This window comes from Sapajus apella, unplaced genomic scaffold (genome assembly GCF_009761245.1).
Source record: "Sapajus apella isolate SASKATOON/1434 unplaced genomic scaffold, GSC_monkey_1.0 scaffold81, whole genome shotgun sequence".
Taxonomy (NCBI): Eukaryota; Metazoa; Chordata; class Mammalia; order Primates; family Cebidae; genus Sapajus; species Sapajus apella.
In genome coordinates, this window is record NW_022437021.1 from 4,041,522 (window position 1) to 4,055,487 (window position 13,966).

General features: G+C 38.1%; 1 protein-coding gene across 1 annotated transcript in view; it reads left to right on the forward strand.

Moving 5' to 3' along the window:
- The window catches only part of SAMD9L (sterile alpha motif domain containing 9 like), a 131,128-nt gene that overhangs the window by 80,983 nt on the left and 36,179 nt on the right, over positions 1-13,966 (forward strand). Inside the window, exon 3 of the transcript XR_004261187.1 lies at positions 10,046-10,130. The gene's annotated coding sequence lies outside the window, so the exon portion shown is untranslated. The remainder of the gene's footprint in view (positions 1-10,045; positions 10,131-13,966) is intronic.

A 13,966-nucleotide genomic window follows, 5' to 3' on the forward strand; every position in this document is an offset into this window, starting at 1 on the left:
GCTGGGATTACAAGTGTGATCCACTGTGCCCAGCCTACATTTATTATTTCTATCATTTACATATTATGGTTTAACTGAGTTTAATTTGTTCTTTTTGTAGTAGCTTAAAGTGAAAATTTACATCATTGATTTTACACCTTTCTTTTTTTTTTTCCCCCCCAGGGCCGTAGGGATAGATGGTTGTTTGATATTTTACACCATTCTTTAACTAAAATATCAGCATTTCTTTTTTGTTTTGTTTTGTTTTTTTTGAGACAGAGTCTGGCTCTGTTGCCCAGGCTGGAGTGCAGTGGTACAATCTCAACTCATTGCAACCTCCACTTCCCTGGGCTCAAGCAATTCTTCTGCCTCAGGCTCCTAAGAAGCTGGGATTACAGGTGTGTGCCAACATGCCCAGCTAATTTTTGTATTTTTAGTAGAGACAGGGTTATACCATGTTGCCCAGGCTGGTCTCGAACTCCTGACCTCAAGGGATCTGCCCACCTCAACCTCCCAAAGTGCTGGGATTACAAGCATGAGGCACCACACTCAGCCTTTGATATAAACATTTCGAAGTGTATTTCTTCTAAGAACTGATTTGCCTGCATTCCACAAATTTTGATATATGTTCATTATCATTCATTTTGAAAGTTTCTCATTTTTCTTGTGATTTCTTCTTTAACCTCAAGTTCATTTAGCAATCTTCAAGAGATCTTATTGTAATTAATTTCTAATTTAACTACACTGTGGTAAGAAAATATCTTTGTAAAATGCCAATCCTTTGAAATATGAGTCTTATTTTATAGCCCAGCATATGGCCTATCTTTATGAATGGTCTCTATGGACTTGAAAAGAATATATCTTCTGACATTACTGGTTACAGCATTCTGTGAATGTGAGTTAGGTCAAGATGGTTCTTTGTGTCAAAATCTTCTATATTATTAATTTTTCATCTAGTTATTCTTTCAGTTACTGAGAGAGTGATGTTAGGCCTTCATAATTGTGGATTTGTTTAGTCCTCTCTTTAGTTCTGTCTGTTTTTGTTCCTTACATGTTGAAGTTATTTTATTAACTGCATGCACATTTATGATTATTGTCTTTGTGATGAATTGATTTTTTTTATCATTATGAAATGCCTTTAAGTTCTAGTACTATTCCTTTGCTTGAAGTCTGTATTTGTCTAGGGTTAAAAAAGTCACACCACGTTTCTCTTGCTCACAGTTTGCTTTGCATATATTTTTACTTTTATTTCCAACCTATCTGTATCTTTATATGTAAGCTGCATATCTGATAGACTGTTTATAATGGAATCTTGCTTTTTTATACTATTTGGCAATATTTGTCTTTTAGTTAGTGTTTAATTCATTTATGTTTAGTGTAAGTATGGATATAGTTGTGTTTACCATTTTGTCATTTATTCTCTATTTATTTCCATCATTTTCCTTTGTTTCTTCTTTCCTATATTATTTTTGCTTAAACACATTTTTGTAGTATTTGTTTTTGTTTTCCTATGGATTTAACAATACATTTTTGTATTTTTTAAATAATTGCTATATGTGTTATGATATGCATTATTGAACTTACCACAACCTACTTAGAGCGAATGTTTGATCCCCTTGTGTAAAATGTGAAAGCTCAGAAACAGTAAAATTCCATTAATTCACAGTCACATGTTATATATCAACATATATTATAATGTCACAATGCAATGTTTTAAATGTTGATTTAAACAATGAGCTACTTAAAAAAGAAAGAAAGAAAAAATACTTTACATTTACCCACTTTTGAAAAAACATTTTTGGTGTTATTTCTTCTGTTGATCTGAGTTTGTACTCGGTCTGAAAATTTTCCTTTGATATACCTTTAGAAGGTCAGCCTTTATCTTCATTTTTGAAGGATATTTTAGCTGGACATAGAATTCTAGATGGACAGGTTTTATCATTCAGCACTTTAAAGATGTTGTTACATTGTATCTGTCTCATTGCTTCTGTTGAAAAGTAGGTGATTAATTATATCATTGATCCTTGTATGTGATCTTTTTCCTCTGACAACTTTGGCTAAACTGTGCCTAGATGTTTGTTTTGTTTTGTTTTGTTTTGTTGTACTTGCCTAGCTTGGAGTTTGCTGAGCTGTGTGGATTTATAACTTGATTTTTTTCCCCATTATTCATCTATTATTTTTAATTTTTTTTTCTTTTCCCTGTCTTCTTTCCCTGGGAAGACAATTACATATATATTGGATTATTTGATACTTTCCCACAGGAAATTGAAGCTCTCTTCACACACTTTTTTACATAATTTTTTTTCTCTCTGTTCTTTAGACTGGATAGTTTCTATTGATATCTTCTAATTTCCTAATCTTCTCCTTTACTCTTAAATTCATCCAGTAAATGTTATTTCAAACATTGTGCATTTTAGCTTTAAATTTTATATTTAGTTCTTTTCTATAGTTTCCATTTCTTTGCTGAAATACTCCATCTGTCCACTTACATGACTATCTTATTCTTTAATTCCTTAAACAATATGTTATAGATACTTTAAAGTCTTTGTAACATCTGGGTCATCTTGGGTCATTTACTGTATGGTCACATTTTCCCATTTCTTCATATGTATAGTAATTTTTTCTTATATATTGGACATCATAAAGAATACATTTTAAACTCTAGTTTATGTTTTTTCCTCTCAACAGTACAGAATTTTGTGGTACATGGCATTTAAATTACTGGCAGCTCACCATGAACTTTTAGAGGCTTGATTTTATGCTTTGATGGGTCTGTTTCCATTTTGTTATTAGTCCTAAAGCAAATCTCTGGAATCGGATTTCTAGTCTTTATAACTAAAGCATGACTTTTCTAGATTTTAAGATGAAATCTTGAAAAACTACCAAGCCCCTCAAACTTGGCAGGACTTAAACTCCAAACTCTGTCTTGGTGCAGTGAACAAGAGCTTAAAAATCTCTGTTCTGTTCTTTCAGTCTCTCGGCTACAGTTTTTCACTGGTCACCTTTGAGTTTCCCCTGCACATGTGCAGTTCAGGGTCACCAAGGATTAGAGAGGACACCCTGAGCAGATTTGGGGCCTATCTACCCCTTCTGTGATCTTTCTTTCTGTGATTTTTACCCCTCAATTTGCAGATGTTGTGATAGATCCAAACTCTATCTGCTGACTCCTCAGGCCAATAAGACTGTAGCTTTCTGCTTAAGTTCTAGCTGTCCTGTGCCAAGTAGACTGTAGAGCACCTTTGGGAAAATCAGTAAATTGATTTTATCTAACCTGGTTTCTTATTTCAAGGACCAAATTCTCTCTAGTTTTTGGCTGCTTTGTGGTCTCTCCAGTATGTTTAAATTGTTGTCTTTTAATATTTTATCCAGAGTTCATAATTGTTATCTGTAGTCTGATACAAACTACTGCAACATAATCAGAACCAGAACACATGCAGGCAACTTTTACATTCTATTTCACTTAAGTAAAAAGTTTTTCACCTGTAGCATAAATTTAAGCAAGTTTGAAATTTTAGATGGATCTTTTATTTTGAATCATAAGTTTCTACTTCTGATCATCATTGCTTTAGTAAAAGGTAGATGCTCCAAAGAGAGAAACAAATGCTTGCCTTCCTTGAGACAATCTCAAAGGAAATGCCTTGTCTGTTTTTGTTTAATTTACTATTTGTAATATAAAGAGGTTTAGGACCTCAGCCTGCTAAAAGTTTTCAACCTGAAAGATGTGAGTTTATTATTATCTACATGGCCTTCCAGCTTTGCAGATAATCCCTTGAAAACCTCCCTATGCCTGACTGTTTATATTAATAAAAGAAAACTCTGTTTTAATTCATCCAATTGAGCATAATGTACAAATTAAGGGAAGGAGAGCCAGGTATAAGAACCTAGTGAGCTGGGAAATGTGGGGTGTTTATTTTGTAGGATGTGGTTTAGAGATTCCTGGTTGGAATGGCCCATACCATAAGAGTTCCGGGTGGGTGCCATGCCACACAGGAAACAATTGTAGCTTGCCCCTGGGAGTAAGCCAGAGAGCTAACAAATTCAGTGTGCATTGTAATGCTTCATCAACACCCCTTCTGCTGGGCCTGCCCTCTCTGCTGGGTCACTGACCTTTATAAGTGCACAGTCATGGCCACTGCCTGACAGGCATGAAAAGGAGACAGACAATGGATGAGAAGGAGACATGCACAGAGGGGGAAAATGCACTCATTCAAGGGATTTACTGGTCAGGGATGTCATGTCCTATGTCCAATTCCAGAATGCATGTGGTGGTGTTTAAGCCATGCATATTGAGCTACATAAATATAAGGAATGATGATCATCAACATATGAACACAAAAATATCCCTGAAAATCATGATCAATTTCTTGGCAGCACAGAACAATGTAGACAGTTATTTTGTGCTATAACATTTTTACCAATTTATAAAAGCTTTAGATCATTAAAATTGATTAGAGTATCATACAGCCTGATTTCAAAGGCATTCCAGATTCCAGAGGCAGCATCAGATAGTGGCCTGCAAGTCAGAGAGAAAACACTGAAATTTAGGTCCTGAATTTGTCCAAAAGGAGCTGTGCAACCTTTGGTCATTTTTTGTAAACAATCAGCCTCCCGTTTCTTCATCTGTTTATGAGTAGGTGCCATCTTAGTACAATGATACTGTTTCCCTGATATTTTAGGACTCCATTTGTTACTATTCCTTTGCATCCTCAGGTGATTTGTATAGCTTCTTTTGCAGGAAGCTTAGGAAACATGTTAACACAGTGATTTTCAAAATGAACTTCTGGAACCCTATGTATTTCCTCAGTTCAATAAGACATACTGTTATTATTTTACATATTGGAATGCCATGTAGACTTTTCTTTCTTTTTATTTCACTTTTAAAAGGAGTCTATTCCAAGTCCAAAAAAAAAAAAAAAAGCACTTGAAAACCAATTCTGAAGGATGTTCCTTTTACCTCTGATGATGTATGATTCTTGGAATGAAAAGGGAATGCATAAATTTGTATCTTTCATTGATAAGCATTTTTCAAAGTCTCTTAACAGTGATATTAAATTAAATGTCTCTCCTATTGATTCTTGATCAAAATATTATTCTTATACTATGTATAGCAGATGCATTTGGAAAGGGACATATGTTCTGAGAACCCCACTCTAGAATGGAAGCACTGTTCTAGTGTCTTCCATACACAATCTTTACCAGTACAGAGATTGTCACGCAGAGTGGTATTATCATACCAGAACTGTCCACGTTTCACGATCTCTAATGGTCTCATGTGCTTACACAGCCCAAGGGCATCTTAAAAATGGCATCTTGCCTGGCATTCCACCTCAAAGTGCCCAACAACCCATCCTGCTTTTTGAAGAACCTCTGATGATGGTTCAGGAAACGTAATCAAATTTTACCATTAACGAAACATTTCTAAATCTGTAGAAAGAATAAGCATATGACACATTTCAAAGCCAAATAAATGTGATTTCTATTATTGACCATTGAAAAGCAATCTTTCTCACCACTGCCTTCTATAAATACAAGGTAATGTGTGTGAGCAACATGCAAGTGGGTTCCTAAATCCCACTGTATATCTAATATTTATAGTAACTTTCACTTGAGTACCTACTCCCATATGTGCTAGTAATTATTTTTCCATTTTGAAAAAGTAAAGAAATTATTCTCATTTTGCAAAAGTAAATAAATTTAGTCCTGGAGAGGATAACATCACAGTTCATTTTAATGCATAAATGTCCTTCCCTGCTAAAGAGACCGAGCATCTCTATGGGAGAAGAACGGTATCTGATTAAGTGTCAAGGTGAAAAGTCCAATTCATCTTCTGGAAGAAGAGGATGATATGTCCTTGTTTATCCCTAAGCCTCCCGGGTTGGAATAATGATTACTGGGATTTCACGAGAACCTAAAAGAGCAATCATGTTTAGTGTATTCACTCCCAAAACGCAAAGTTTCTGGACTACCCTCTAGAAGCCTTTATTCTGTGGTATACAAACTCATTATCATTCATACAGCCCAAAATATCACATCATCATGTGCTGAACACTTTGCAGTTAGGCTTTTTAGACATATTTTTAGTTTGTTCTTAATTTCCCTGTTTTTGTTTTTTAGCTTTTTTCTTGGTGGGGAAGAGGGTGAGACACATTTAAATTTAATAGAGATGATTGCTCGACAGAATTTTGAAGGAAGTGAGTGTACCCACCCCACCCACTTCATCAGGAGATGCTTCCTCTGTGAGGTGGGATTTGAGTCATATTAATTTGTCCCAGACCACACCAAAATTAAGCTGTTCACGTCCGAAACATTCCATGAATTCAGTTGCGAGGAGGAATTTGTTCAGCCATGTTATGGATTCATATTTCTCTCCTCTCCCAAGAAGGTCTGGGCGTCCTTATAAGGGAGAACGCCTCTGTTTCCCACAGTGTGGGGAGCGAAATAAATACTCTCTCACAGTCAATGCAGAGGTAACTTTTTTTTAATGGATTAAAAAAAAAAAAAAAGCAGTTCTGAGAGTCCATCACTGTTTCAGCATCCCCATTCAGAGAGGGGGCTTTTGTCTCTCTCTCAGTGGGAGCTGCCATTTTAATGGGGCCTCCAGCAGGGCCTGGTTTGATGATGTGAAGTAGGCCTGGAAGAATCGTGGAAATTTTTTTTTTTTAATTTAGATTTTGGTTAATTTAACCATACTGGCTTTCAAATGAACTGAAATGTAAAAGTGAATCCACGGCAAATGTCCCTCAGAAGCTGCTACCAGATAATTTCAGCGATTTCTCATTTCTGAAGCTCTTTCATGTGAAAACCAATCCCTTGAAGTTCTAATAGGCATTACTAGCCCTCTACCCTCCACTCCCAATCTATTTGCAAAGATGAAAATCAGGAGTAGAATTCATTCTTAAAAATATGCATATGCATCCACAAACACAAACGTGTACTCCTAAATGCTAAATGAAAACATTGCTTTTAGCTGATTGGTGATGCCAAGCCAGGATTGGGTTGGCTTTGTGGTAATTCTGGGGTTTCCCTTTTGCCTGAGTCATGAACACCGAGGTACATGGAATGCTCCCCCACCCCAGAGCCTTGGGAGTGCTAAAGCTACTCCTCAAACCCTCGCCCCAGAGCGGGATTCCAAGCCCCCGCCCTCCCTCCCGCACCCCCTCAGCACACTTTCTAGATAAAACTGTTGCTCTCAGTAATGAGGCCACAGCCTGCAGAGCCAAACTGGCCTGCAGGCCGCTTTCTGCATGCCTGGCGCCGGACCTGCTCTGCCCCCGCCCGCCCCGCAGCCCCCGCGGCCACACAGTGGCTGCGCCTGGCAGCTGCGTGCCCAGATGCCAACCGCTGGAATGTGTTTTATGTTCCGCGTCTCTGCCTGGCTGGCCTCAGGGGAAGGCTCTTCCCTGGCCTCTGCGGCTCTGGCGCTGGGCTGCAGCAGCTGGGGAGCTGATGTGCAATCATTTTACACATGAGCTAGCTGTTCACCATTTCAGGAACTGTTTGCCCAGAACTAATTCTGGGCAAGATGCACACACTGAGCCCCTTTGTAGGGCTGAAGGATGACAGTCTCTTTGGCCTAGATTGGTTTAGTAAATGACTGACTGTGTGGGCCTGGGTACCTGGGTGGTGTGTGTGTGTGTGTGTGTGTGTGTGTGTGTGTGTGTGTGTGTGTTTTGACTTAGACAAAATCTCACTCTTTGCAGAAGTAAATGAATTAATGAAATTTTTTTAAAAAAATAAAACTAATGCATTTTCAAAAACTCAAACATCAGGGAATGAACAGTTTGTTACAATATATCTATACATGATTCCATTTTGGGGGAATTTAATGGAGATATCCCCCAGTCCTCCAATCGTCAGACAAGAAAGCACTCTAAATTGAGTTGAAAGTAGGGGGGGCAGAAAAATCGCCCCCATAAAATAATTACAAATTCAGCTTTCTGTTTCCCAGTAATTAGGCTGTCTGAGGATGAGACTGGGAGTGAAAAAATCCAAGTCAGCCTTAAAGCTGCACTTTTCTAAAGTGACTGCAAAGGCTGTGAGGTGGTCAGTGATTTGTGTTTGTTTCCAACAATGTTTTAATAAGATTTGATATTCTCCATTGGTGGCTAAGCAAAATATTAATTATGATTTAGTTTGTTGACTTACCACTCTCAAGAGCTTAGATGATGATTTTTAAAAAATCATTGTACCTCTCTGTGCCTTTTCTATGCTTCAGAAGAGATAATGGCAGGTTCAAGAGTCTAGGAAAGGTTTAAGCCTGGGATGAAAAGTCAGATACTGAAGACCCAGTTTTACACATAATGCATTTTTAGAGGAGACACATAAAAATGGACATCTGGCCAGGCATAATGGATCATGCCTGTAATCTTAACACTTTGGGAGGCCAAGACAGGAGAACTGCTTGAGAACAGCAGTTTGAGACCAGCCGGGGCAGCATAGCAAGACCCCATCTCTAAAAAAGAGAGAGAGAGAGAGAGAAATAATGGACATCCACTTATAAAGTACAATCTCAATAGCAGATATGCTCTATCTTTAAAAAATGTTTTGAATTATGAATATATTGCCTTCTTGTTAAACGAAGAAGAGAAAACAATATAGAAATGTTTAAAATTAAAAGTGAAAATTACCCCCATTCCCCCTTCTCCAGAATAATCACTTACAAATCCAATGAGTATCTTTCCACTCTTTTTAAACACACAAACACATATGCTGTATAATATACATGTGTGTATAAGATATATGTGTGTATAAAATAGATGCATATGTTTATATACATACAATATACATTTAATATATCCATAGAAAGTGGATCTCTTCTTTTTAATGGGATCTTGTTAAACATATTGTTCTATAACCTCCTTCTTTTTACTCAGAAATGTATGTCATGAATAGCCTTTAATACCAGTATTACATTATTTTTAGTGGCTCTATGATATTCCAGAATATCAGTGTATGATATTTTTTGTTTAGTTTTTCCCATATTTATGATCACTTAAGTGATCATAAGTTCAGTTTTTCCCATATTTTATTTAGTTTTTCCCATATTTTATTTAGTTTTTCCCATACTTACGGTCATTTAAGTTATCCTAAATTCATCAGTGCTATCAGTAATGCTGCCATAAACATCCTTGCATATACATCACAAATTTTAAATATATATTTAAATGCAGCTGCTTTATTTATTTATTTTTTGCCTCTGTGGAAACTGGAACTGTCAACTGAGAAGAGAAAAGCAGCAAGAAATGAAGTATAAGTGTTACATAAAGAATAAAGGCGCAAGTTCCAAAGCAGTGAGTTAGAGTTGGGTTATAGAAAAGGAAAGCAGACTTATTAAAAGTTGCATTTTGATGTGTAATACATAGTTTTTTCAAACTCAGGAGACTATGTTCTCACAATATCTTCTTTCAGATAACACACCTATAGGTATGCACAACTCTGTCTGCCTCCAACTTTGTAACTGAATTGAGTACGGAGTTTTTTGTGTTTTTTTTTTACATTTGATTTCTTTTTTTGTTAAAATATTCACACCCATATACATGAAAAGATTTGACCATGATGCATTCATTGACTGGGTAACTTTGTAACTTTGAAATGTTGATGAGAAGCACAGGAGCAGTCATGCCTTCTCTGTAGCTAAGAAGACTGCAGTAGTTGCTACAACCTGTAGCTATATTTGGCTGTTTCTCAAGCGCTCTATTTTTCCTTCAGTTTGATGTCCTTTCTATTTTGCTTTCTTTTATTGTATATTATTTTTGAAAGTCACCTCACATTCTTACTGATTGGGTCTAGAGTCATTCCTTTATCCATTCACTTATTGATGTACATTGATAAACTTACTGAAATACATCAAGTAGAGCTCATTAACCTTCATAATACCAGAAAAAAAAAATCACCCTATGCCATCTGGGGCCAATAAACCCTTTTTATTTTTTTAAATACTTTAAATCATTTTGCAAATAATTGATAGAAATAAGAATAAGGGATAGTAAAAAAAAATTAGAAATTTTAATAAGAATTTATGCATAGCAAATTTAAATTCTCATTCCATATTTTCCTGCTTTTGTAGGTACCTATATCCAAAATGGACAATGTGTTTAAAATTCAACTAACTGCCATACCTATCACACAGGAGCCTGCAGCATATCCATAGTGTAAGTATTGATTCCCGATTTCAAATAACTCATTAATAGGTTTTAGCATATTCATGGTTCTTCTCTGTTTGGCCATATCAAAATGTGAGATGTTTGAAATTTTTAACAAATCGGAATCGTGTTTGCATTGTCACAGGATTCTTGGGGTGTTGCTTTGACAGCCAGAAATCTCTGTGGCCAGTGATGCCTTTGCCCAAGTTTTGCTTGGGCCCACTGTGCCCACTCAGCCTGGCAGACTGCACTCAGCTCATGATACCAGCCTGAAGCCCATGCCTGCCAAGGCTAAGCAGAGCAGTGAGGGGCGTGTGGGTAAGCAAGTGTGATGTCTGGCCACTGCTCACAGCCAGGCACGCTGGCTGCAGTGGGGCAGGCAGCTCCAGGAGCCGGCACCTGCAAGGCTGCAGCTGGACCAGGCATACTGCAAGCAGTTTCCATAGCTGGCACCAAGGAATGCGCTGGTGCCCAGAAGCTTGGTGACACCAGGAATTGCTGAGCCCCAAAGAGGGTGTCACAGCCCTGGCTTGGAAAGCTCCTAGGTCTGTGCTCCCCAAAGGGTCACATTTCTTTTCTCCTTCTCTCTGCTCTCCTTCTTGTCAGCCACAATGTGGCAAGCAAGGGGCATGTTTCAGCCCTGTTTGTGTTACAGCTCTTTTAACCCTGCCATTTGGCAGGTCCCAAGTTCTTGTCCTGCAGATAGGAAGAATGAGATACGTGGACAAAAGAGGGTCAGCAATGCAAAGTAGCAGCTTCACTGAGTGATAAAATAGCTCAGAGGAGACCCACAGTGGGTAGCTCCTGTCTGCAGCCAGAGTGTCCCAATGAGTGTTCAGCTCTCAGCAGAAAGGAGACCCTGGGGTGGGTAGCTCCTCTCTGCAGCTGGTCATCCTCTCAGCATTTTTGAGTCTGGTGGAATCTGAGGTTTTTATGGGTTTCAGAGGAGAGGAAATGTGCACTGATTGTCCATGGGTAGCCATGGGTGGGCCCAGAAAAAGCACTATAAGCTCCCACCTTGGTCTGTGAGACTGGCAGGCCAGCCCCCAGGCTTCAGGCCTTCCCTGGCTTGAAGGCGAGGCTTCACTGGGGGCCTGCCCCTTTCTGCCCAGGAAGTTGTCTGCTTCCTACTGCTGTTTATAGTGCCCAGGCTGTTCATGCCGAGGGGCACCCGCAGGTCAGCGCAGAGCTGCCCTCAGCAACCCCCTTGGACTCTCTCCTATGCTTCTTGGTGCCCAAGGTCCAGAGGGGACCAAGGCAGCAGGGGGCTGGCAGGTCAGCACTTCCCAGAGCTTGCACATACCCAGCCAGGCTGCCACGGTGCCTGGGCTTGGCCTCAACTTTTCTCCAAAATCAGAGCAGCTCCTGGGAGTGGGGAGAGGCCAGGCAGCAGAAGCCTGTGGGGGAAGAGGAGCTTCCTGGGCCCCTGAAAGCACTGAGATGCCACCCATGGCTTGGACAACCACAGCAGCACCTGGAAGGGTGGGGCTCCTGCCTGCTCCCAGCCCCCAAGGGCACAGGAATGCCTGGGTACACAGCCCCAGCTGCACCTCCCTAGAGGCATCATGGCAGTGGCTGCTCCAGAAAGCCACCATTGCCATCAGCACAAAGACTGCCATCTTCTTTGCTCCATAGTGCCAAAAACTTTTATTTCTGGATTTATGAGCACCAGTTAAAATAATCAATCCAATTATTTTTTTATTTCTATATCTTATATTCTCTTCCAATTATCTTTGTAAACACACCTGCCTTCAGAATTCATTTGCTAGTAAACCATATGGAACAAATTTTGAAACAATTTGAAACGATAAAAGATACTCTTAATATCTTTTCAGCAAAATAGAATGATTTAAGTTCTTATTGCAAAATATTTGCTGTTGAGTGACTAACTGGTTGAGAATACCATATTTTCTTTATTTATTTAGAAATGAATTGTTCATTCACTGATTCTTAAGTTTGGAAGAGAAAATTATACCCAGAATATTGTCATCTGAGGACTCACAGCTTAGATTTCACTTCTCTGACCAATTTACTGTCATCATTAGAGCCTAGGAAGCTGCTATCTGTCTCTTTGCATTCATCTTCTGTTTCATCGAATAATGCTTTCCTCTATCAACTTCTTTTTATTTGCCATTATGGAAAGAAAAGGGAAAACTTTGAATCCTCAAAAGACTGCAAAAATGTATCTCCATACTTCTCTTATTCCTTACTTTTAAGTAATGCAGTACTTTGTATAACACAAAAAGAAAACTAAAGTTTGATGCCACGATGATGATTTATTTATTTCCTTCCAGGAGATTTTATTATTCTTCCATTTTCTTATTATTTTCATCTTTTTAGAAAAGCATAGTTGAAAATAATTAAATAGCAATGCTAAAGGCATTTCTAGCCAGTTGAAATAGCAAAATGGAAAAAAACGATCATGAAGATATCTACCATCCTATCTTGTAATTACCATGTAGCTCCATTGGACCCTGTATAAAGCTTTATACAGGCAAAACCCTATCTCTACAAAATCTTTTTTAAAAGTTAGCCAGGCTTGGTGGCACACTCTTGCAGTCCCAGCTGGGGCTGAGGCAGGGGATGTGCTTGAGCCCTAGAGGCAGAGGCTGCAGTGAGCTAAGATGGCCCACTGCACTCCAGCCTGGGCAACAGATTGAGACTCTCTTTCAAAAAAGAAAAATAAGTAAATTTTTCTTCCATTTGGAAGTTCTTTGGAAGAATAAAAGACATCAAATATCTTTACAAATAATTATAAATAAAAACTCAAAAATAAAATTAGATGCAACAGGTCCTGATGATATACTGAGGGTTAAGGTAGGAGGTATTGTATGGATCGCATCATAGTCTCCTTTCCAGGTCATACAGATTCAAGATGAGGCAGCTGACTAATGAGGCAGGTGCTGAACCAATGCTTCACTTCAGACTCTTAAAGAATGAACACTAGCTAAAGATGGAAATAGTTGTATTAACAATAGGTGTTCAGAAATAATTTCAAAATTTCATGTTGAATTTAATCATCTGTATTTCAATATCCATTTAACACAAGAGAAACTGCTATGAAAGTTAAATAGCTTACCTAAGGTCAATTAAATGAAATATTCTGATCCTCAAAGCTAGGGACATTGCATGGATTCATTCAATAAACATTTACTGATTATCTACAATATGAAAGAGACTGTTACTGGATAGCAAATATAGATACCTTTTAAAAATGGATTAAATCAAAGTGAAAGTATTCCAAGAATGCACTATTGAGAACAATGTGGGTTTTCCAAACCTTAGGTCTCTAACTTTCAAAATGGCCTTTAGAAAATTACTCACCAAAATTGTTAATTGGGCACAAATTTCACTTTCCTTGCTGATTTTACCCTTACCACCTCTTCTTTCGTCCTCAAGCAGTATGAGGTATAAATATACTCATATGTTTTTCCCCCTTCATTACTAGACTTAGAAATTGCTTTGTTCCATAAAGATTTAGGGGGGCATACAATAAATGCATTTAATATAGCAATGTAAATCAAACTAAAACAAAAAAGAAAATCTGATAAAGATTTGTACAGAAACCTAACTTAAACCAACATAAGCAAAATAATAATAATATTAAAAAGGGTGTTTTAATTTGGAACAATCACATGACACATCAGAAAGGGCAGAGATGCAGGTCAGCCTTAAGCACAACTGTAACCAGGGCTCTAAGTAACACCGGCATCTTGCTACAGTCTCTGTTTTGCTCTGCTTGTCAGTTTCATTCTTGTTCACCCAGACGGATTCTCTCCACGTGGCAGGAAACACAGCTACTCACAGCAACTGGATTTTTATATCCCATCGCTGAAGCTCAACTC